At 37.4% G+C, this 21,702-nt stretch overlaps 1 non-coding gene across 1 annotated transcript; it reads left to right on the forward strand.

Annotated features, from left to right (window-relative positions):
* Nucleotides 1-709: 709 nt before the first annotated feature.
* LOC148571761 (small nucleolar RNA R71) lies at nt 710-817 on the forward strand. The gene has a single exon (XR_015908928.1). It is a non-coding gene; the product is annotated as a small nucleolar RNA R71 (small nucleolar RNA).
* Nucleotides 818-21,702: the final 20,885 nt, after the last annotated feature.

A 21,702-nucleotide genomic window follows, 5' to 3' on the forward strand; every position in this document is an offset into this window, starting at 1 on the left:
TGCTTGGGAGAGTACTAGGAGGGATTTCAGTGATCCTTTTACTCAGCTGGCCCACTTGTGCTTCCAAATTTCTAATGGAAGACCTTGTTTCATTCATGAAACTTACAGTGGCCTTAGATAGATCAGAGACTAGATTTGCTAAATTAAAAGCATTTTGTTCAGAGTTCTCTGTCTGTTGCTGAGTTGATGATGGAAAAGGCTTGCTATTGCTAAACCTGTTTCTTCCACCATTATTAAAGCCTTGTTGGGGCTTTTGATCCTTCCATGAGAAATTTGGATGATTTCTCCATGTTGAGTTATAGGTGTTTCCATAAGGTTCACCTAAGTAATTCACCTCTGCTATTGCAGGGTTCTCAGGATCATAGGCTTCTTCTTCAGAAGATGCCTCTTGAGTACTGTTGGATGCAGCTTGCATTCCATGCAGACTCTGAGAGATCATATTGACTTGCTGAGTCAATATTTTATTCTGAGCCAATATGGCATTCAGAGTATCAACTTCAAGAACTCCCTTCTTCATAGGCGTCCCATTACTCACAGGATTCCTTTCAGAAGTGTACATGAACTGGTTATTAGCAACCATGTCAATGAGTTCTTGAGCTTCTGCAGGCGTTTTCTTTAGGTGAATGGATCCGCCTGCAGAAGTGTCCAGTGACATCTTTGATAGCTCAGATAAACCATCATAGAATATATCCAGGATGGTCCATTCTGAAAGCATGTTAGAAGGTCACTTTTTGGTCAACTGTTTGTATCTTTCCCAAGCTTCATAGAGAGATTCACCTTCTTTCTGTCTGAAGGTTTGAACATCAGCTCTAAGCTTGCTCAGCTTTTGAGGAGGAAAGTACTTGGCTAAGAAAGACGTGACCAGCTTATCCCAAGAGTTCAGGTTGTCTTTGGGTTGAGAATCCAACCACAATCTAGCTCTGTCTCTTACAGCAAAAGGGAAAAGCATGAGCCTATAGACTTCAGGATCTATTCCATTAGTCTTAACAGTATCACATATCTGTAAGAATTCAGTTAAGAACTGAAAAGGATCTTCAGATGGAAGTCCATGAAACTTGCAGTTCTGTTGCATCAGAGAAACTAATTGAGGTTTCAGCTCAAAGTTGTTTGCTCCAATGGCAGGAATGGAGATGCTTCTTCCATGTAAATTGGAATTAGGTGCAGTAAAGTCACCAAGCATCCTCCTTTCATTATTATTATTTTCGCCTGCCATCTCCTCTGCCTGTTCGAAAATTTCTGAAAGGTTATCTCTGGATTGTTGTATTTTAGCTTCTTTTAATTTTCTCTTCAGAGTTCTTTCAGGTTCTGGATCTGCTTCCACAAGAATGTTCTTATCCTTGCTCCTGCTCATATGACAAGGAAGAATGGCCAGAAAAATGATAATAATAATAGAGATCCTTTATACCACAGTATAGGGATCCCTTTGTAAGTAGAAGAAGAGGGGGAGATAAAGGATGTGATGTAAAGGAAGAAACACAACTGTGAGGATTGGAATGTGAGATGAGATGTTAGGACATGAATGAATAGATAGAATGAGATGGGGGAGGAATAATTTTCGAAAATTATTTTGAAAAAGAGTTAGTGATTTTTGAAAATTGGTTTTTGAAAATTAGTTAGTATTTTTCGAAAATTTTTGAATTCAAAAAAAAAATAATTAGTTAATTAAAAAGAAATTTTTGAAAAAGGGAGAGATATTTTCGAAAATTAGAGAGAGAGAGAGTTAGTTAGGTAGTTTTGAAAAAGTTAAGAAACAAACAAAAAGTTAGTTAGTTAGTTGAAACAAATTTTGAAAAGATAAGAAGTTAGGAAGTTAGAAAAGATATTTTGAGAAGATATTTTTGAAAAAGATAAGATAGGAAGATATTTTTGAAAAGATATGATAAAATTAGTTTTGAAAAAGATTTGATTTTTAAAATCACAATTAATGACTTGATTCATAAGAAATCATAAGATATGATTCTAGAACTCAAAGTTTGAATCTTTCTTAACAAGCAAGTAACAAACTTCAAATTTTTGAATCAAAACATTAATTGATTAGTTATTTTCGAAAATTTTATATAAAAATAAGAAAAAGATTTTTGAAAAAGATTTTTGGAATTTTTGAAAATAACTAAGAAATTTGAAAAAGATTTGATTTTTGAAAAAGATTTTGAAAAAGATAAGATTTTCAAATTGAAAATTTGATTTGACTCATAAGAAACAACTTTATTTTAAAAATTTTTGAAAAAGTCAACTCAAATTTTCGAATTTGATGAGAGAAAAAGGGAAAGATATTTTTTTTTTGATTTTTGAATTTTTATGAAAACATGAAAATTATGCAATGCATGAAATTTTTAGATCAAAACAATGAATGCATGCAAGAATGCTATGAATGTCAAGATGAACACCAAGAACACTATGAAGATCATGATGAACATCATAGACACAATTTTGAAAAATTTTTAATGCAAAGAAAACATGCAAGACACCAAACTTAGAATTCTTTAATGCTTACGCACTAAGAATTCAAGAATGCATATGATAAACATGAAAAGACACAAAACAAAAAATCATCAAGATCAAACAAGAAGACTTACCAAGAACAACTTGAAGATCATGAAGAACACTATGAATGCATGATATTTTCGAAAAAATGCAAGATGCATATGCAATTGACACCAAACTTATGATATGACTCAAGACTCAAACAAGAAACATGAAATATTTTTTATTTTTATGATTTTCTAATTTTTTTGGATTTTTATTTTATATTTTTCGAAAAATTCTTTTGAAAAAGAAAAAAAAGGATTCCAAAATTTTTAATATGAATTCCAGGAATCTTATGCTCTAAAGCTCCAATCAAAGGGTCAGGCATGGCTTAATAGCCAGCCAAGCTTTAGTATGTAACTCAGACATGACACGCCTGACATTCCTTACATTCAATAGCCAATTGGCTAAGAAAGATAAAGAAGCTCTTCTCTTGGGTATAAGGATTGAGACATGGCTTTACAGCCAGCCAGGCTTCAACATGCTTCATGAAACGCTAGAATTCATTCTTAAAAATTCTGAAACCATAGAATAATTTATTTTTGAAAACATTTTTTTTTTGAAAATATTGTATTATTATTTTTTTTCGAAAACAGATGAGAAAATTTTAGAAATATTTTTGAAAAATTTTTGAAAAGAAAACAAAAAGAAAGTTACCTAATCTAAGCAACAAGATGAACCGTCAGTTGTCCAAACTCAAGCAATCCCCGGCAACGGCGCCAAAAACTTGGTTTACATAAGTGACGGTTCAAGAACAGAATTCAAGACTCCCATAGGGACCTCTCCATACCAACTTGTGTATGAGAAAGCGTGCCATTTGCCAGTGGAACTAGAACACAAGGCCTACTGTGCAACTAGATTCTTGAATCTTGATGCAAAGTTAGCTGGAGAGAAAAGATTGCTCCAGTTGAATGAGCTAGAGGAGTTCAGACTCAATGCTTTTGAAAATGCAAAAATTTACAAGGAAAAAGCAAAAAAGTGGCATGATAAGAAACTGTCATCCAGAGTCTTTGAGCCAGGACAGAAGGTTCTGCTGTTCAACTCTAGGCTCAGATTGTTCCCCAGGAAACTGAAATTCCGGTGGAAGGGACCATATGTGATTACAAGTGTGTCACCATATGGCTATGTGGAGCTTCAAGATATTGATTCTAATAAGATGTTTATTGTTAATGGATAGAGAGTCAAGCATTATCTTGAAGGCAATGTTGAGCAAGAATGCTCAAAGCTGAGACTAGATTAAAAGCTCAGTAAGGTCCAGCTAAAGACAATAAAGAAGCGCTTGCTGGGAGGCAACCCATCCATTAGCAAAGTTTATTTGTTATTCAAATAATAATTATAGGATTTTGATATAAATTATCTTCAAGGTTAATTATCAATTGCAGGAGTTCACAGAGTTACAGAAGCATTCAGAGCATAAAGCAGAGAAAAGGAGCTCACTGGCGTAAAAACGCCAGTAAGGGATATTGTGGGCGTTAAACGCCAGAATGGGCACCATTTTGGGCGTTTAACGCCAGTAAAGATACCTTTCTGGGCGTTAAACGCCAGAATTGCAGCATCCTGAGTGTTTAGAAAAACGCCCAGTGATAAAGGCTTTCTGGCGTTTAACGCCAGCTAGGGTACCTAGCTGGGTGTTAAACGCCCAAAAGAAGCAACAAATAGGCGTTAAACGCCAGAATGGGTGGCATTCTGGGCGTTTAATGCCAGGAATGTGGAAGGGAGGAATTTTTGTTTCCAACTCAATTTTTTTTCAAATTTTCATGGTTACATCCAAAATTTCTTGCATAAACATGTTACAAATTATCATCTTTCAATTTCAATTTCAAAAAAAAAAAAAAAACAAATAAAAAATAAATTCTTCTTTAATCCTAAAAATCTTTCTTAAATCTTCTTCAATTTCTTTTCAAATCTTTTTCAAAACTCATGTATCTTTTTTATTTCTTCTCAAATCATTTTCAACTCATCATACTATCTTTTCAAATTCAGATTTATCTTTTTCAAATCTCTCATATCTTTTCAATTTTAAAATTTCATCTTTTTCATATCATATTTATCGTTTACAAATCGTATCTTCTATCATATCTTTTTTCAAAAATTTTCGAACCCGCCCCCTCCCTTATAAATTCACATTCGGCCTCCCTCTCTCCTATATAACTCGAATTTGACTCTCCTTCTATTCCTCTCCTTTCCTTTCTTTTGCTTGAGGACAAGCAAACCTCTAAGTTTGGTGTGTTTTTTGTGATCACTAAGCTAAGATTCACTAAGATCATGGCTCCTAAGGGAAAATAAACCACTTCAAGAGGCAAGAAAGAGAACACTCCAAAACCACTTTGGAATTAGGAGAGGTTCTTAATCAAACAACATGCAGACCATTACCACAAAATAATGGGTCTAAGGTCAGTGATCCCGGAAGTTAAATTCGATCTGAAAGAAGACGAATATCCAGAGATCTAAGAGCAGATTCAAAACAGGGGCTGGGAAATTCTAGCTAACCCTAAGACAAAGGTAGGTAGAAACATGGTTCAGGAATTTTACTCAAATCTGTGGCAAACAGATAAGCAGAGAATGATTGAAACCGCCTTCTATTCCTTTCGAACCATGGTCAGAGGGAAGATTATTTACTTCCACCTGGACAAAATAAGTGAGGTCTTCAAGCTGCCTCAACTACAAGATGATCCAGAATCCTTTAATAGGAGAATGGTGAGATTAGATAAGCGCTTGGACCAAGTTCTAGAGGACATATGCATCCCTGGAACCAAGTGGATAACCAACACAAAGGATGTCCCAAATCAACTCAAGAGAGGAGATCTCAAACCAATTGCTAGGGGCTGGCTGGACTTCATTGGGCGTTCTATACTGCCCACCAGTAACCGCTCTGAAGTCATTGTCAAAAGATCAGTCCACTGCATTATGCTGGGAAACGAAGTGGAGATTCATCATATGATTTCTTGTGAGCTTTACACAATTGCAAACAAGAACTCCACTGACACCAAATTGGCTTACCCAAGCCTAATCTCTCTGCTATGTAAAGATGTTGGGGTAAAGATGGGAGTGGATGAGTATATCTCAGTCGAGCACCCAATCACCAAAAAGTCAATGGAAGGACAACAAGTGCAAGATAACTCCATCAAAAGGAGGGCACAGGAGTTCCTCCCAGAAATCCCTCAGATTGACTACTGGACCCGCCTAGAAGCATTTGTCACCAAGCTACAAGAAGCTATGGATCAACTAAAAGAAGAACAGCAAATTCAAAATAGCATGCTCTGCAAACTGCTGAAGGAACAAGAGAAGTAAGGGCGTGAGCTACAGGAGCTGAAACGCCAGAAGCTGTCTCTTGAAGGGCCAGACACCCCACAGATTGAAGGAGCATCCATCTCCCAAAATAAAGGTTGTTGAGTCCTAATCTTAACTCTGTGATAACTTTTGCTATTAGAGATCTACCTTAGAAGTCACATGAATAATAGTAATTAGTATCTTTATTTTTATTTTTATTATCTCCAAGTAAGTTATAATTTATTTTTCTTATCATCATTAAACATGAATAAAATAGCAGATTTTTTTTAGAATAAGGAGGTAGTTTTATTTTCGAGTTCTTAATAAGAAAAATTCAAATTATTTATATGTGGTGGCAATACTTTTTGTCTTCTGAATGAATGCTTGAACAGTGCATAAATTTTGATAGTGAAGTTTATGAATGTTAAATTTGTTGGCTCTTGAAAGAATAATGAAAAAGGAGAAATGTTATTGATAATCTGAAAAATCATAAAATTGATTCTTGAAGCAAGAAAAAGCAGTGAATACAAAGCTTGCGAAAAAAATGGCAAAAAAAAAAAAAAAGAAAAAGAAAGAAAGAGAAAAAGCAAGCAAAAAAAGCCAATAGCCCTTTAAACCAAAAGGCAAGGGTAAAAAGGATCCAAGGCTTTGAGCATTAATGGATAGGAGGGCCTAAAGGAATAAAATCCTGGCCTAAGCGGCTAAACCAAGCTGTCCCTAACCATGTGCTTGTGGCGTGAAGGTGTCAAGTGAAAACTTGAGACTGAGTGGTTAAAGTCGTGGTCCAAAGCAAAAAAAGAGTGTGCTTAAGAGCTCTGGACACCTCTAATTGGAGACTTCAGCAAAGCTGAGTCACAATCTGAAAACGTTCACCCAGTTATGTGTCTGTGGCATTTATGTATCCGGTGGTTATACTGGAAAACAAAGTGCTTAGGACCATGGCCAAGACTCATAAAGTAGCTGTGTTCAAGAATCAACATACTAAACTAGGAGAATCAATAACACTATCTGAATTCTAAGTTCCTATAGATGCCAATCATTCTGAACTTCAAAGGATAAATTGAGGTGCCAAAACTGTTCAAAAGCAAAAAGCTAATAGTCCCGCTCATTTAATGAGAATTTGAGCTTCATATAAAACTCTGAGATGTTATTGCCTCTTGATTTTCTTTCTATCCTATTTTATTTATCTAGTTGCTTGATGACAAGCAACAGTTTAAGTTTGTTGTTGTGATGAGCGGATATTTTATACGCTTTTTGGGGGTATTTCATATAGTTTTTAGTATGATCTAGCTACTTTTTAGTATATTTTTATTTGTTTTTATGCAAAAATAACATTTCTGGACTTTACTATGAGTTTGTGTGTTTTTCTGTGATTTCAGGTATTTTCTGGCTGAAATTGAGGGACCTGAGCAAAAATCTGATTCAGAGGCTGAAAAAGGACTGCAGATGTTGTTGGATTCTGACCTCCCTGCACTCGAAATAAATTTTCTGGAGCTATAGAAGCCCAATTGGCGCGCTCTCAATTGCGTTGGAAAGTAGACATCCTGGATTTTCCAATAATATATAATAGTTCATACTTTGCCCGAGTTGAGATCATGCAAACTAGCGTTTAACGCCAAGTCTCTACCCTATTTTGGCGTTAAATGCCAAAACTGGCACAAAAGCTGGAGTTAAATGCCAGGAGCAGCCTATGCACGTGAAAGCTTCAATGCTCAGCCCAAACATACACCAAGTGGGCCCGAGAAGTAGATTTCTGCACTATCTATCTTAGTTTACTCATTTTCTGTAAACCTAGGTCACTAGTTTAGTATAAAAACTACTTTTAGAGACTTACTATGGACGGCCTGACATTTTTACATCAGAACTTGTATTCTCTACGGCATGAGTCTCTAAACTCCATGGTTGGGGTGAAGAGCTCTGCTGTGTCTCGATGGATTAATGCAATTACCACTATTTCTCATTCAATCACGCTTGTTTCTATTCTAAGATATTCATTCGTACTTCAACATGACGAATGTGATGATCCGTGACACTTATCACCATTCTCAACCTACGAATGCGTGCCTGACACCCACTTCTGTTCTACTTTAGATTGAATGTATATCTCTTGGGTTCCTAGTTCACGAGTTTGACTGGCTCTCCTGACAACAGATCATTCAACTCCGTGAGATCAGAGTCTTGGTGGTATAAGCTAGAATCAATTGGCAGCATTCCTGAGATCCAGAAAGTCTAAACCTTGTCTGTGGTATTTCGAGTAGGATCCGGGAAGGGATGACTGTGAAGAACTTCAAACTCATGAATGCTGGGCGCAGTGACAGTGTGCAAAAAGATCAATGGATCCTATTCCAACATTAGTGAGAACCGACAGATGATTAGCCATGTACATGGACCCTTTTCACTGAGAGGACGGCTGGTAGCCATTGACAATGGTGATCCACCAATATACAGCTTGCCATCGAAAGAGACCTGCGTGCGTGAAGAAGAAGACAGTAGGAAAGCAGAAATTCAGAAGACAGAGCATCTCCAAAACCTCAACTTGTTTCTCATTACTGAATCACAAGTACTGTTTAATTCCAAAACACTCTTATTATTAATCTCCTGACTAAGATTTACAAAATAATCATAGCTGCTTCAAGCCGACAATCTCTGTGGGATCGATGGTGCACGAAATTGTGTATGTCAATGTCAATATTACTATCTCTCACAAATTTGCACAACTAACCAGCAAGTGCACTGGGTCGTCCAAGTAATACCTTACGTGAGTAAGGGTCGATTAACGTTAGGATTTTTGCCAGTAAAGAATGTCATAAAAACAGTCGCGTTGTAGATATAGTCTCTAAACCGACAGAAATCCCTTCGTACAAACGTTTTGGTTGTCACAAGTAACAAACCCCTTCAAAATTGATAACCGAGTATTTAAACCTCGGGTCGTCTTCTCAAGGAATTGCAGGGAGGTATGTTCTTATTATTGGTTATGAGTTTGTAAATTGGGGTTTTGGAAGTAAGGTGGGAATATGTTATATGATAAATAAAATAAATAAATAATTGTAAAATAAGCTTTTGGCAAGGTATGAGAAATTGGAAGTCCAACTTTGTTATCTCTCTCAACAATAATGAAAGTTGAATCTTAATTTCTCTTAGTTAACCTTTAAAGCAAAGGAAAGTCAAGAGACTAATTAGTTTGACCTTCGAATCCTATTTATTTCCTAAGAAAAAAAGTTGGGATTATTGAAGTTCAGTTCAATTAGTAAGATAGCGATTATCAATTATGCTGAGTTTGATAATGTTGAGTTACTGATTTCTTAACCAAGACCAAAAGGGGAAAATATAAATTATCTATATAAATAAAAGAAAGCAATCATAAATCTGAAATACCTCAAATAATATTAATTAAGAAAATCATAACATGAATGTAGCATAAGCCAAATAGGCAACATAACTAATATAAGCATCAAAGTATCTGAAAGTAAGAGATAAATATAAAGTAAAAGAACATTGAACCTAGGATTGAGAGTCACTCCTAAAACTAAGAGAAGTCCTAAATCCTAATCCTAAGAGAGAGGAGAGAACCTCTCTCTCTAAAAACTACATCTACTCCTAAAATTGTGAATGTGAAAGCCTTTCATGTATGGATGCATTCCCCCACTTTATAGCCTTTAATCTGTATTTTTTGGGCCGTAAGCTGGGTCAGAAACAGCCCAGAAATCGCCCCCAGTGATTTCTATTACGTTCAGGTCACGGAAAAGTGACGCGGAGGCGTCGTCCACGCGGCCGCGCGGGTTGCGTTCCTGCCAGGTCACGCGTCCGCGTGATCCACGCGTTCGCGTCACCTGGCGTCGAGGAAGCTATGGCAAATTATATATCAAATCGAAGCCCCGGACGTTAGCTTTCCAACGCAACTGGAACCGCGTCATTTGGACCTCTATAGCTAAAGTTATAGCCGTTTGAGTGCAAAGAGGTCAGGCTGGACAGCTTAGCAATTTCTCCAACTTATTGCATTCCTTCCACTTTTGCATGCTTTCTTCCCATCCTCCAAGCCATTCCTACCTTATAATCTCTGAAAACACTTAACACACATATCAAGGCATCTAATGGTAATAAGAGAGGATTAATAATAAGCAAATATAAGATCAAAGAAGCATGTTTTCAATCAAAACACATAATTAGGAAGGAAATATAAAACCATGCAAATAGTATGAATAAGTGGGTAAAGAGTTAATAAAAACCACTCAATTGAGTATAAGATAAACCATAAAATAGTGGTTTATCATCGATCCCACGGAGATTGTAGGTTTGAAGCTATCTATGGTTATCTTGCAATTCTTAGTCAGGATATAATATCAATAATAATTCTTAGTTTGAATTGTAAAAAGGTGAAAGGGCATAAAATAAATACTTGTTATGCAGTAATGGAGAATATGTTGGAGTTTTGGAGATGCTTTGTCTTCTGAATCTCTGCTTTTCCCCTGTCTTCTTCTTCACGCACGCAAGGTTCCTCCTATGGCAAGCTGTGTGTTGGTAGATCACCGTTGTCAATGGCTACCATCCGTCCTCTCAGTGAAAATGGTCCAGGTGCGCTGTCACCGCACGGCTAATCATCTGTCGGTTCTCACTCATGCTGGAATAGGATCCATTGATCCTTTTGCGTCTGTCACTACGCCCAACCCTTGTGAGTTTGAAGCTTGTCACAGTCATTCAATCCCTGAATCCTACTCGGAATATCACAGACAAGGTTTAGACTTTCCGGATTCTCAAGAATGCTGCCAATGGATTCTAGCTTATACCACGAAGATTCTGATTAAGGAATCCAAGAGATATTCATTCAATCGAATGTAGAATGGAGGTGGTTGTCAGGCATGCGTTCATAGGTTGAGGATGGTGATGAGTGTCACGGATCATCACATCCATCATATTGAAGTGCGAATGAACATCTTAGATAGAAACAAGCATGTTTGAATGGAAAACAGAAGTAATTGCATTAATTCATTGAGACACAGCAGAGCTCCTCACCCCCAACAATGGAGTTTAGAGACTCATGCCGTCAAAGAGTACAAAGTTCAGATCTAAAATGTCATGAGTTCCGAAATAGACCTCTAAAAGTTGTTTAAATACTAAACTAGTAACCTAGGTTTACAGAAAATGACTAAACTATGATAGATGGTGCAGAAATCCACTTCTGGGGCCCACTTGGTGTGTGCTGGGGCTGAGACTTAAGCTTCTCACGTGCCTAGGATGTTTTTGGAGTTGAACGCCAGGTTGTAACCTGTTTTGGGCGTTTAACTCCAACTTGTAACCTGTTTCTGGCGTTTAACGCCAGACTGCAACATGGAACTGGCGTTGAACGCCAGTTTATGTCATCTATTCTTGAGCAAAGTATAAACTATTATATCTTGCTGGAAAGTCCTGGATGTCTACTTTCCAACGCAATTGGGAGCGTGCCATTTGGACTCCTGTAGCTCCAGAAAATCCACTTTGAGTGCAGGGAGGTCAGAATCTAACAACATCTGCAGTCCTTTTTCAGCCTGAATCAGATTTTTGCTCAGCTTCCTCAATTTCAGCCAGAAATTACCTGAAATCACAGAAAAATATACAAACTCATAGTAAAGTCCAGAAATGTGATTTTTATTTAAAAACTAATAAAAATATAATAAAAAGTGACTAAAACATATTAAAAACTACCTAGAAACAATGCCAAAAAGCGTTTAAATTATCCGCTCATTACAACACCAAACTTAAATTGTTGCTTGTCCCCAAGCAACTAAAAAAAAAGTAGGATAAAAAGAAGAGAATATACAATGAATTCCAAAAACATCTATGAAGATCAGTCTTAACTAGATGAGCGGGGCTATTAGCTTTTTGCTTCTGAACAGTTTTGGCATCTCACTTTATCCTTTGAAGTTCAGAATGATTGGCATCTATAGGAACTCAAAATTTAGATAGTGTTATTGATTCTCCTAGTTCAGTATGTTGATTCTTGAACACAACTACTTTATGAGTCTTGGCCGTGGCCCTAAGCACTATGTTTTCCAATATTACCACCGGATACATACATGCCACAGGCACATAACTGGGTGAACCTTTTAAGATTGTGACTCAGCTTTGCTAAAGTCCCCAATTAGAGGTGTCCAGGGTTCTTAAGCACACTCTTTTTTTGCTTTTGACCTCGACTTTAACCGCTCAGTCTCAAGTTTTCACTCGACACCTTCACGCCACAAGCACATGGTTAGGGACAACTTGGTTTAGCCGCTTAGGCCAGGATTTTATTCCTTTAGGCCCTCCTATCCACTGATGCTCAAAGCCTTGGATCCTTCTTATTACCCTTGCCTTTTGGTTTTAAGGGCTATTGGCTTTTTGCTCTTGCCTTTTGGTTTAAAGAGTTTTTGGCTTTTTCTGCTTGCTTTTTCTTTTTCTTGCTCTCTTTTTTTTTCGCATTTTTTTCCTGCAAGCTTTTGTTCTTCACTAATTTTTCTTGCTTCAAGAATCATTTTTATGATTTTTAAGATTATCAAATAACATTTCTCCTTTTTCATCATTCTTTCAAGAACCAACAATTTTAACATTCATAAACAACAAATTCAAAAGACATATGCACTGTTCAAGCATTCATTCAGAAAACAAAAAGTATTGCCACCACATCAAAATAATTAAACTATTTTAAAATTCGAAATTCATGTACTTCTTTTTCTTTTTCAGAAAACATTTTTCATTTAAGAAAGGTGATGGATTCATAGGACATTCATATCTTTAAGACATAGACACTTAGATACTAGTGATCATATAGTAAAGACACAAATATAAATAAAACATAAAGCATAATAAACGAAAAACAGGGAAATAAGAACAAGGAGATTAAGGAACGGGTCCACCTTAGTGAGGTTGGCGTCTTTCTCTTCTTGAAGAACCAATGGTGCTCTTGAGCTCCTCTATGTCTCTTCCTTATCTTTGTTGCTCCTAATAGTTTTGTGGAGGGAAGTGCATCCCTTGAGGCATTAGTGGTTATGGAAAAATAAAAAAGCAATGCTTTTTCCACACCAAACTTAGAAGGTTTGCTCGTCCCCGAGCAAAAGAAGAGAGAAAGAAGAAGAAAATGGAGGAGATGGGGGAAGAAGATGTATTCGGCCAAGTGGAAGAAGAGAGGGTTGTGTTGTGTGAAAATGAAGAAGGAAAGGTAGGGATCCTGTGGGGTCCACAGATCCTGAGGGGATCCTGTGGGGTCCACAGATCAAGTGGGGTCAAGGACTTAACATCCCTGCTCCAATTAGGCGTGTAAAACGCCCTTGCTGTGCAATCCTGGCGTTTAACGCCAGACTGCTGCCTGTTTCTGGCGTTAAATGCCCAAATGTAGCTTGTTTTTGGCGTTTAAACCCCAGAATACTCCTCCTCCAGGGTGTGCTGTTTTTGTTGCTGTTTTTCATTTTGTTTTTGATTTTTCAGTAGTTTTTGTGACTTCACATGATCATCAACCTAAAGAAAACATAAAATAGAAATGGAAAATAAATAGATATAATTAAATGACATTGGGTTGCCTCCCAACAAGTACTTCTTTAATGTCTTTAGCTGGACTTTGCTGAGCTTTTAATCCAGCCTCAGCCTTGAGCACTCTTGCTCAATATTGCCTTCAAGATAATGCTTGATTCTCTGTCCATTAACAATGAACTTCTTATCAGAATCAATGTCTTGAAGCTCCACATAGCCATATGGTGACACACTTGTAATCACATATGGTCCCCTCCACCGGGATTTCAGTTTCCCGGGGAATAGCCGGAGCCTAAAGTTAAACAACAGAACTTTCTGTCCTGGTTCAAAGACTCTAGATGACAGCCTTCTATCATGCCATCTTTTTGCTTTCTCTTTGTAAAGCTTTGCATTTTTGAAAGCAGTGAGTCTGAATTCCTCTAGCTCATTCAGCTGGAGCAATCATTTTTCTCCAGCTAATTTGGCATCAAAGTTTAGGAATCTGGTTGCCCAGTAGGCCTTATGCTCCAGTTCCACGGGCAGATGACAGGCCTTACCATACACAAGCTGGTATGGAGAGGTCCCTATAGGAGTCTTGAATGCTGTTCTGTAAGCCCATAGAGCATCATCCAAGCTTCTTGCCCAATCCTTTCTATGGGTACTTACAGTCCATTCCAGGATTCTTTTTAGTTCTCTATTAGAGACTTCAGCTTGCCCATTTGTCTGTGGATGATATGGAGTTGCCACCTTGTGGCTAATTCCATACCGGGCCATAGCAGAGTAAAACTGTTTGTTGCAGAAGTGAGTGCCCCCATCACTAATTAGTGCTCTAGGGACACCAAACCTGCTGAAGATATGTTTCTAGAGGAACTTCAGCACTGTCTTAATATCATTAGTGGGTGTGGCAATGGCCTCTACCCATTTGGATACATAGTCGACTGCCACCAGAATATAAGTGTTTGAGTATGATGGTGGGAAAGGCCCCATGAAGTCAATACCCCATACATCAAACAACTCAATCTCCAAGATCCCTTGCTGAGGCATGGCGTAACTATGAGGCAGATTACCAGCTCTCTGTAGCTATCACAGTTACACACAAACTCTCAGTAGTCTTTATAGAGAGTGGGCCATTAGAAGCCACATTAGAGGACTTTTGTAGCTGTTCGCTCACCTCCGAAATGTCCTCCATATTGTGATCCATGACAATGCCATAGGATCTTCTGTGCTTCTTTTCTAGGCACACACCTACGGATTATTCTGTTTGCACATCTCTTAAAGAGATATGGTTCATCCCACAAGTAGTACTTTGCATCAGTGATTAATTTTTTCTTTTGTTGCCTGCTGTACTCTTTGGGTATGAACCTTGCAGCTTTATAGTTTGCAATGTCTGCAAACCATGGTGTTTCCTGAATGGCAAACAAATGCTCATCCGGAAAGGTTTCAGAGATCTCAATAGAGGGAAAGGACGCCCCTTCTACTGGTTCTATCCGGGACAGATGATCAGCCACTTGGTTCTCTGTCCCTTTTCTGTCTCTTATTTCTATATCAAACTCTTGCAGAAGTAGCACCCATCTTATGAGCCTGGGCTTTGAATCCTGCTTTGTGAGTAGATATTTAAGAGCAGCATGGCCAGTGTACACAATCACTTTTGATCCTACTAAGTATGATCTAAACTTGTCAATGGCATAAACCACTGCAAGCAATTCTTTTTCTGTGGTTGTGTAATTTTTCTAGGCATCATTTAAAACACGGCTAGCATAATAAATGACATGCAGAAGCTTGTTATGCCTCTGTCCCAGTACTGCACCAATGGCATGGTCACTGGCATCACACATTAGTTCAAATGGTAATACCCAGTCTAGTGCAGAAATAACTGGTGCTGTGACCAGCTTAGCTTTTAGGGTTTCAAATGCCTGCAGACACTCTGTGTCAAACACAAAGGGCGTGTCAGTAGTTAGTAGATTGCTTAGAGGTTTTGCGATTTTTGAAAAATCCTTTATAAACCTCCTATAGAATCTTGCATGCCCCAGAAAGCTTCTAATTGCCTTAACATTGGCAGGTGGTGGTAATTTTTCAATTACTTCCACTGTAGCTTGATCCACCTCTATTCCCTTGTTTAAAATTTTATGCCCAAGGACAATTCCTTCAGTCACCATAAAGTGACATTTTTCCCAGTTTAAAACCAGGTTGGTCTCTTGGCATCTTTTCAGAACAAGTTCTAAATGGTTAAGGCAGGAGCTGAATGAGTCTCCAAATACGAAAAGTCATCCATGAAGACTTCCAGAAATTTCTCTACCATATCAGAGAAGATAGAGAGCATGCACCTCTGAAAGGTTGCAGGTGCATTACACAGACCAAAAGGCATCCTTCTATAAGCAAACACTCCAGAAGGACATGTAAATGCTGTTTTCTCTTGGTCCTGAGGATCTACTGCAATTTGTTTATAACCTGAATAGCCTTCCAAAAAGCAGTAGTATTCATGACCTGCTAGTCTCTCTAGCATCTGGTCTATGAATGGTAAAGGAAAATGATCCTTTCTGGTGGCTGTATTGAGCCTTCTGTAGTCAATACACATGCGCCACCCTGTAACTGTTCTTGTAGGAACCAGTTCATTCTTTTCATTGTGAACCACTGTCATACCTCCCTTTTTGGGGACAACTTGAACAGGGCTCACCCAGGGGATATCAGAAATAGGATAAATAATCCCAGCCTCTAGTAATTTGGTGACCTCTTTTTGCACCATTTCCTTCATGGCTGGATTTAGCCGCCTCTGTGGTTGAACCACTGGCTTAGCATTATCCTCCAATAGGATTTTGTGTATGCATCTAGCTGGGCTTATGCCCTTAAGGTCACTTATGGACCACCCAAGAGTTGTCTTGTGTGTCCTTAGCACTTGAAGTGGTGCTTCCTCTTCCAGTGAATTTAAAGCAGAGCTTATGATCACTGGAAAAGTGTCACCTTCTCCTAGAAATACATATTTCAGGGATGGTGGTAATGGCTTGAGCTCGGGTTTAGGAAGTTTTTCCTCTTCCTGAGGAAGTTTCAGAGGTTCTTTCGATTCCTCTGAATCCTCCAAATCAGGCTGAACATCTTTAAAGATGTCTTCCAGCTCTGACTCGAGACTCTCAGCCATGTTGATCTCCTCTACCAAAGAGTCAATAAGATCAACTTTCATGCAGTCTTTGGGTGTGTCTGGATGCTGCATGGCTTTGACAGCATTTAACTTGAACTCATCCTCATTGACCATCAGGGTTACTTCCCCCTTTTGGACATCAATGAGAGTTCGTCTAGTTGCTAGGAAAGGTCTTCCTAGAATGAGAGTAGCACTCTTGTGCTCTTCCATTTCCAGCACCACAAAGTCAGTGGGAAAGGCGAATGGCCCAACCCTAACGATCATGTCTTCAATCATGCCTGATGGGTATTTAATGGAGCCATCAGCAAGTTGGAGACATATTCGGGTTGGTTTGACTTCTTCAGTTAAACCAAGCTTTCTGATAGTGGATGCAGGTATTAGATTGATGCTTGCCCCAAGATCACATAAAGCTGTCTTGGTGTAATTACCCTCTAATGTGCACGGTATTAGAAAGCTCCCAGGATCCTTAAGTTTTTCTGGGAAGCTTTTTAGAATGACTGCACTACATTCTTCAGTGAGGAGAACTCTTTCAGTTTCTCTCCAATCCTTCTTATGACTCAAGATCTCTTTCATGAACTTGGCATAAGAGGGTATTTACTCAAGTGCCTCTGCAAACGGAATCTTTATTTCAAGAGTCTTGAGATAGTCTGCAAAGCGAGCAAATTGCTTATCCTGCTCCTCTTGGTGGAGTTTTTGAGGATAAGGCATCTTGGCTTTGTATTCCTCAACCTTAGTTCCTGCAGGTTTATTTCCTACAGAGGTGGTTGGAGAAGCCTTTTTAGAGGGGATGTTATCAGCACTTGTGTGTGTTTGATCCCTCACTGGCATTTGATTGCCAGAGTCAGAAGCTGGAGTGGCGTTGGGCGCCAACTCCTTACTTGTTCCTGGCATTTGAACGCCAGAACTGAGCTTCCATTGGGCGTTTGACGCCAAATTATTGCTTGTTTCTGGTGTTTGAACGCCAGAGTTATTCCTCTCTGGGCTCTTACTGTCCTCAGAGGGATTGTGAATAGCAGTTTGTTCATTTCTTGGCTTCCTGCTGCCTTGAAGTGAGGTATTTAATGTTTTTTCACTTCTTAATTGAACTGCTTGGCATTCTTCTGTTATTTGTTTTGACAACTGCTGTTCTGTTTGTTTCAACTGTACTTCCATGTTTATATTAGCCCTTATTGTATCTTGTAATATCTCCTTGAATTCGGCCAGCTGTTTTGTTAGAAAATCTAATTGCTGATTGAATTCAGTAATTTGTTCTGTAGGACTGAGTTCAGCAGTTACTGTTTTAGCCTCTTCTTTCATGGAAGATTCACTATTTAGGTACAGATGCTGATTTCTGGCAACTGTATCAATAAGCTCTTGAGCTTCTTCAATTGTCTTTCTCATGTGTATAGATCCACCAGCTGAGTGATCTAGAGAAATTTGAGCTTTCTCTGTAAGCCCATAATAGATGATGTCTAACTGCACCCATTCTGAAAACATTTCAGAGGGGGCATTTTCTTAGCATCTCTCTGTATCTCTCGCAGGCATCATAAAGAGATTCATTATCTCCTTGTTTAAAGCCTTGGATGTCCAGCCTTAGCTGTGTCATCCGTTTTGGAGGGAAGTATTGATTCAGGAATTTTTCTGACAGCTGTTTCCATGTCTTTATGCTAGCCTTAGGTTGGTTATTTAACCACCTCTTAGCTTGGTCTTTTACAGCAAATGGAAACAGTAATAATCTGTAAACATCCTGATCTACTTTTTTATCATGTACTGTGTCAGCAATTTGTAAAAATTGTGCCAGAAACTCTGTAGGTTCTTCCTGTGGAAGACTGGAATACTGGCAACTTTGCTGCACCATGATAATGAGCTGAGGATTCAACTCAAAGCTACTGACTCCAATGGAGAGTATACAGATATTGCTCCCATATGAAGCAGTAGTAGGGTTAGCATATGATCCCAGAGTCCTTCTGGATTGTTCATTTTCACTTAGGTCCATGATGGAGAAAAAGAGATGATGCGGATTGCAAATAAATTTTTTTTTGAAAACCGAAATTAAAATTAAATAAAATAAAATAACTGAAAAATTTACTATATTTTCGAAAATTAAAAGAAAAAGAAATAAAAGAAAATTGAAAACTAAATTAATTAAAAAGATTTGAAAAAAAATGTGGGTGAGGGTTTTCGAAAAAAATGAAGAGAGAGAAATTGGTTAGGAAGTTTTGAAAAAGATATATCTTAAAATTAAGGATACTTGTAAGAAAATAAAATAAAATAAAATAAAAGATATGAAAAAGATTTGATTTTAAGATTTGAGATTAGAAAAGATAAGATAAGCTAGGTAAGAGAAGATAAGGAATTTAAATTAAAAAGTGTTGAAATTTAAATTTTAAATTTGAAATTTAAAATTTGAAATTTGAAAATTGAAATTTGAAAATTAAATTTTAAATTTTAAATTTTGAAATTTGAATTTTGAAATTTGAATTTTGAATTTTGGAAGTTGAAATTTGAAATTTGAAATAAGATAAGATAAGATTTTGAAAAAGATATGATTTTTTTGAAAAAGATTTGAATTTTGAAATTTTAAAACTAAGATAAGATAAAATAAAAAATTTTAAAATAAAATCTGAATTTTTTTTTAAAAGGAAAATTCGAAAATCAATAAAAATAAAGGAGAAAGATATTTTTGAATTCAATGAGGAAAGAGAAAAACAATAAAAAGACACAAAACTTAAAATTTTTAGATCTAATGCTCCTTATTTTCGAAAATTTTGGAGGGAAACACCAAGGAACACCAAACTTAAAAATTTTAAGATCAAAACACCAGGAAGACTCAAGAACACTTTGAAGACTCACAAGAACAACAAGAACATGAAGATAGAACACCAAACTTAAAATTTTTAGAAAACCAAGATAAAATTTTCGAAAATTAAAGAAAAATCAACAAGAAAACACCAAACTTAAGGTTTGACACAAGATTTATTGAAAGAAAAATTAATTTTGAAAAAGTTAAAAAAAAGAAGATAGCCAATTACCAAGAACATAAGCATCACGCTCTAGCCAATTGAGCTATAAATTTAAAGTGTTTTAACAAGGTGTCTAATGCATAAAAATATTTTATTATTATTATTATTATTTTTTGGATACTAATAATTCTAGAATGCACAAGAAAAACAAGAAAAATCACAAAACAAGAAAAACTAAAGATCAAACAAGGAAAATAAACAAGAACAACTTGAAGATTAAGAAAGAACAATGAACACAAATTCGAAAATTTAAAAGAAAATAAAAACATGCAATTGACATCAAACTTAAAATATAAAACTAAACTCAAACAGAAAAACTCAATTATTAGTAAAAAAAAGAGAATTTCGAAAGAAAAAAAAATTTGAAAAAGAAAATAAGGATTCTAAAATTTTAACAAGAACAATAATAAAAGACTCCAAGACAAAACACAGATTAATAAAGAAAAATAAAAATTTTGAAAGATTTTTGAAAAGAAAGTAAAAGACTCTGACCCAAAAGACAAAATCTTCCTAATCTAAGCAACAGGATGAACCGTCAGTTGTTCAAACTTGAACAATCCCCGGCAACGGCACCAAAAACTTGGTGCACGAAATTGTGTATGTCAATTTCAATATTACTATCTCTCACAAATTCGCACAACTAACCAGCAAGTGCACTGGGTCACCCAAGTAATACCTTATGTGAGTAAGGGTCGATCCCACGGAGATTGTTGGTTTGAAGCAATCTATGGTTATCTTGCAATTCTTAGTCAGGATATAATATCAATAATAATTCTTAGTTTGAATTGTAAAAAGGTGAAAGGGCATAAAATAAATACTTGTTATGCAGTAATGGAGAATATGTTGGAGTTTTGGAGATGCTTTGTCTTCTGAATCTCTACTTTTCCCCTGTCTTCTTCTTCACGCATGCAAGGTTCCTCCTATGGCAAGCTGTGTGTTGGTGGATCACCGTTGTCAATGGCTACCATCCGTCCTCTCAGTGAAAATGGTCCAGGTGCGCTGTCACCGCACGGCTAATCATCTGTCGGTTCTCACTCATGCTGGAATAGGATCCATTGATCCTTTTGCGTCTGTCACTACGCCCAACCCTTGTGAGTTTGAAGCTCGTCACAGTCATTCAATCCCTGAGGGAATTTGAAACGATTGGTCTGCCAGTTGTAGAGCCATTTTTGTTGGTTTAGCCTCCTCAATTTTCATCTTTCTCATCATAGCTACTGACATCAAATTGATGCTGGCCCCTAAGTCACAAAGAGCCTTTTCTACTGTGATTTCTCCTATAATGCAAGGGATCTGAAAACTCCCAGGATCCTTCAGTTTCTGAGGTAGTTTATGCTGAATGATAGCACTGCACTCTTCAGTTAGTATCACAGTCTCATTGTTCTTTCAGCTTCTCTTCTTAGTCATTAGCTCCTTCAAAAACTTGGCATAAAGTGGCATTTGTTCTATGGCTTCAGCAAATGGTATGTTGATTTGTAGCTTCTTGAAGATTTCCAAAAATCTCAAGAACTGGTTGTCATCTTCCTTTTTCTTCAATAGCTGGGGGTATGGAGCTCTTGAGACGTTGAGTTGGGGTATCTTTTTCTCTTTCTGCAAACTTGGTGTGGGGGGTTGCATTCCATCTTGCTCCTCTTCCTTTTCAATTGAGCTTTCTTCTAGTGGTTTTTGGGGATGTTCCTTTAGTTCCTTCCCACTCCTAAGTGTGATAGCTTGACACTCCTCCCTTTTGCTTGAATGGGCATCATATCAAAAATTGTGGTTCGGAAGCTGCTTAAAAAGATAGCTGATTTGTGTCTCCAGTTTTGTGATGGCAGCATTTTGATTCTGCATGTTTGACTGCACTTCCTCTCTGAATGCTTTACTGTCTTGAATGTCTCTGCATATTCCTTCGATGAAGGTTTTAATCTTAGAGAGCTTGTCATCAATTGATGAGTGATTCGGAGCAGATTTGCTGTTTTGGTTTTGATAAGTGTGTGGAGAAGTGTTGTTGTGGGGGTGTTGAGATGTCCTCTGGGTGAATTGCTGGTGAGCTGTATTGTTGTTGGAGTTGTAACATCTCTGGTCTTGGTTTTGATCTTGCTCACTTCCCCACCCAAAGTTCGGGTGATTTCTCCATCCAGGGTTGTAAGTCTTGGAGTATGGATCATAGTTTTTCCTTGGTGAATTCCCAATGTAGTTGGCTTGCTCCTGACTCCCTTCTGCTTCTTGGTTTACTCCTTCTTGTGTTGTTGATGAAGTGGAGATTGCTGCTACTTGGTTCATCTCCATCTTCTTGGTGAGGTCAGCCAGCTGCTGGGTAATGAGCTTGTTTTGGGCCAG

The sequence above is a fragment of the Arachis ipaensis genome, chromosome B3 (assembly GCF_059453495.1).
Source record: "Arachis ipaensis isolate K30076 ecotype BB chromosome B3, ASM5945349v1, whole genome shotgun sequence".
Lineage (NCBI taxonomy): Eukaryota > Viridiplantae > Streptophyta > Magnoliopsida > Fabales > Fabaceae > Arachis > Arachis ipaensis.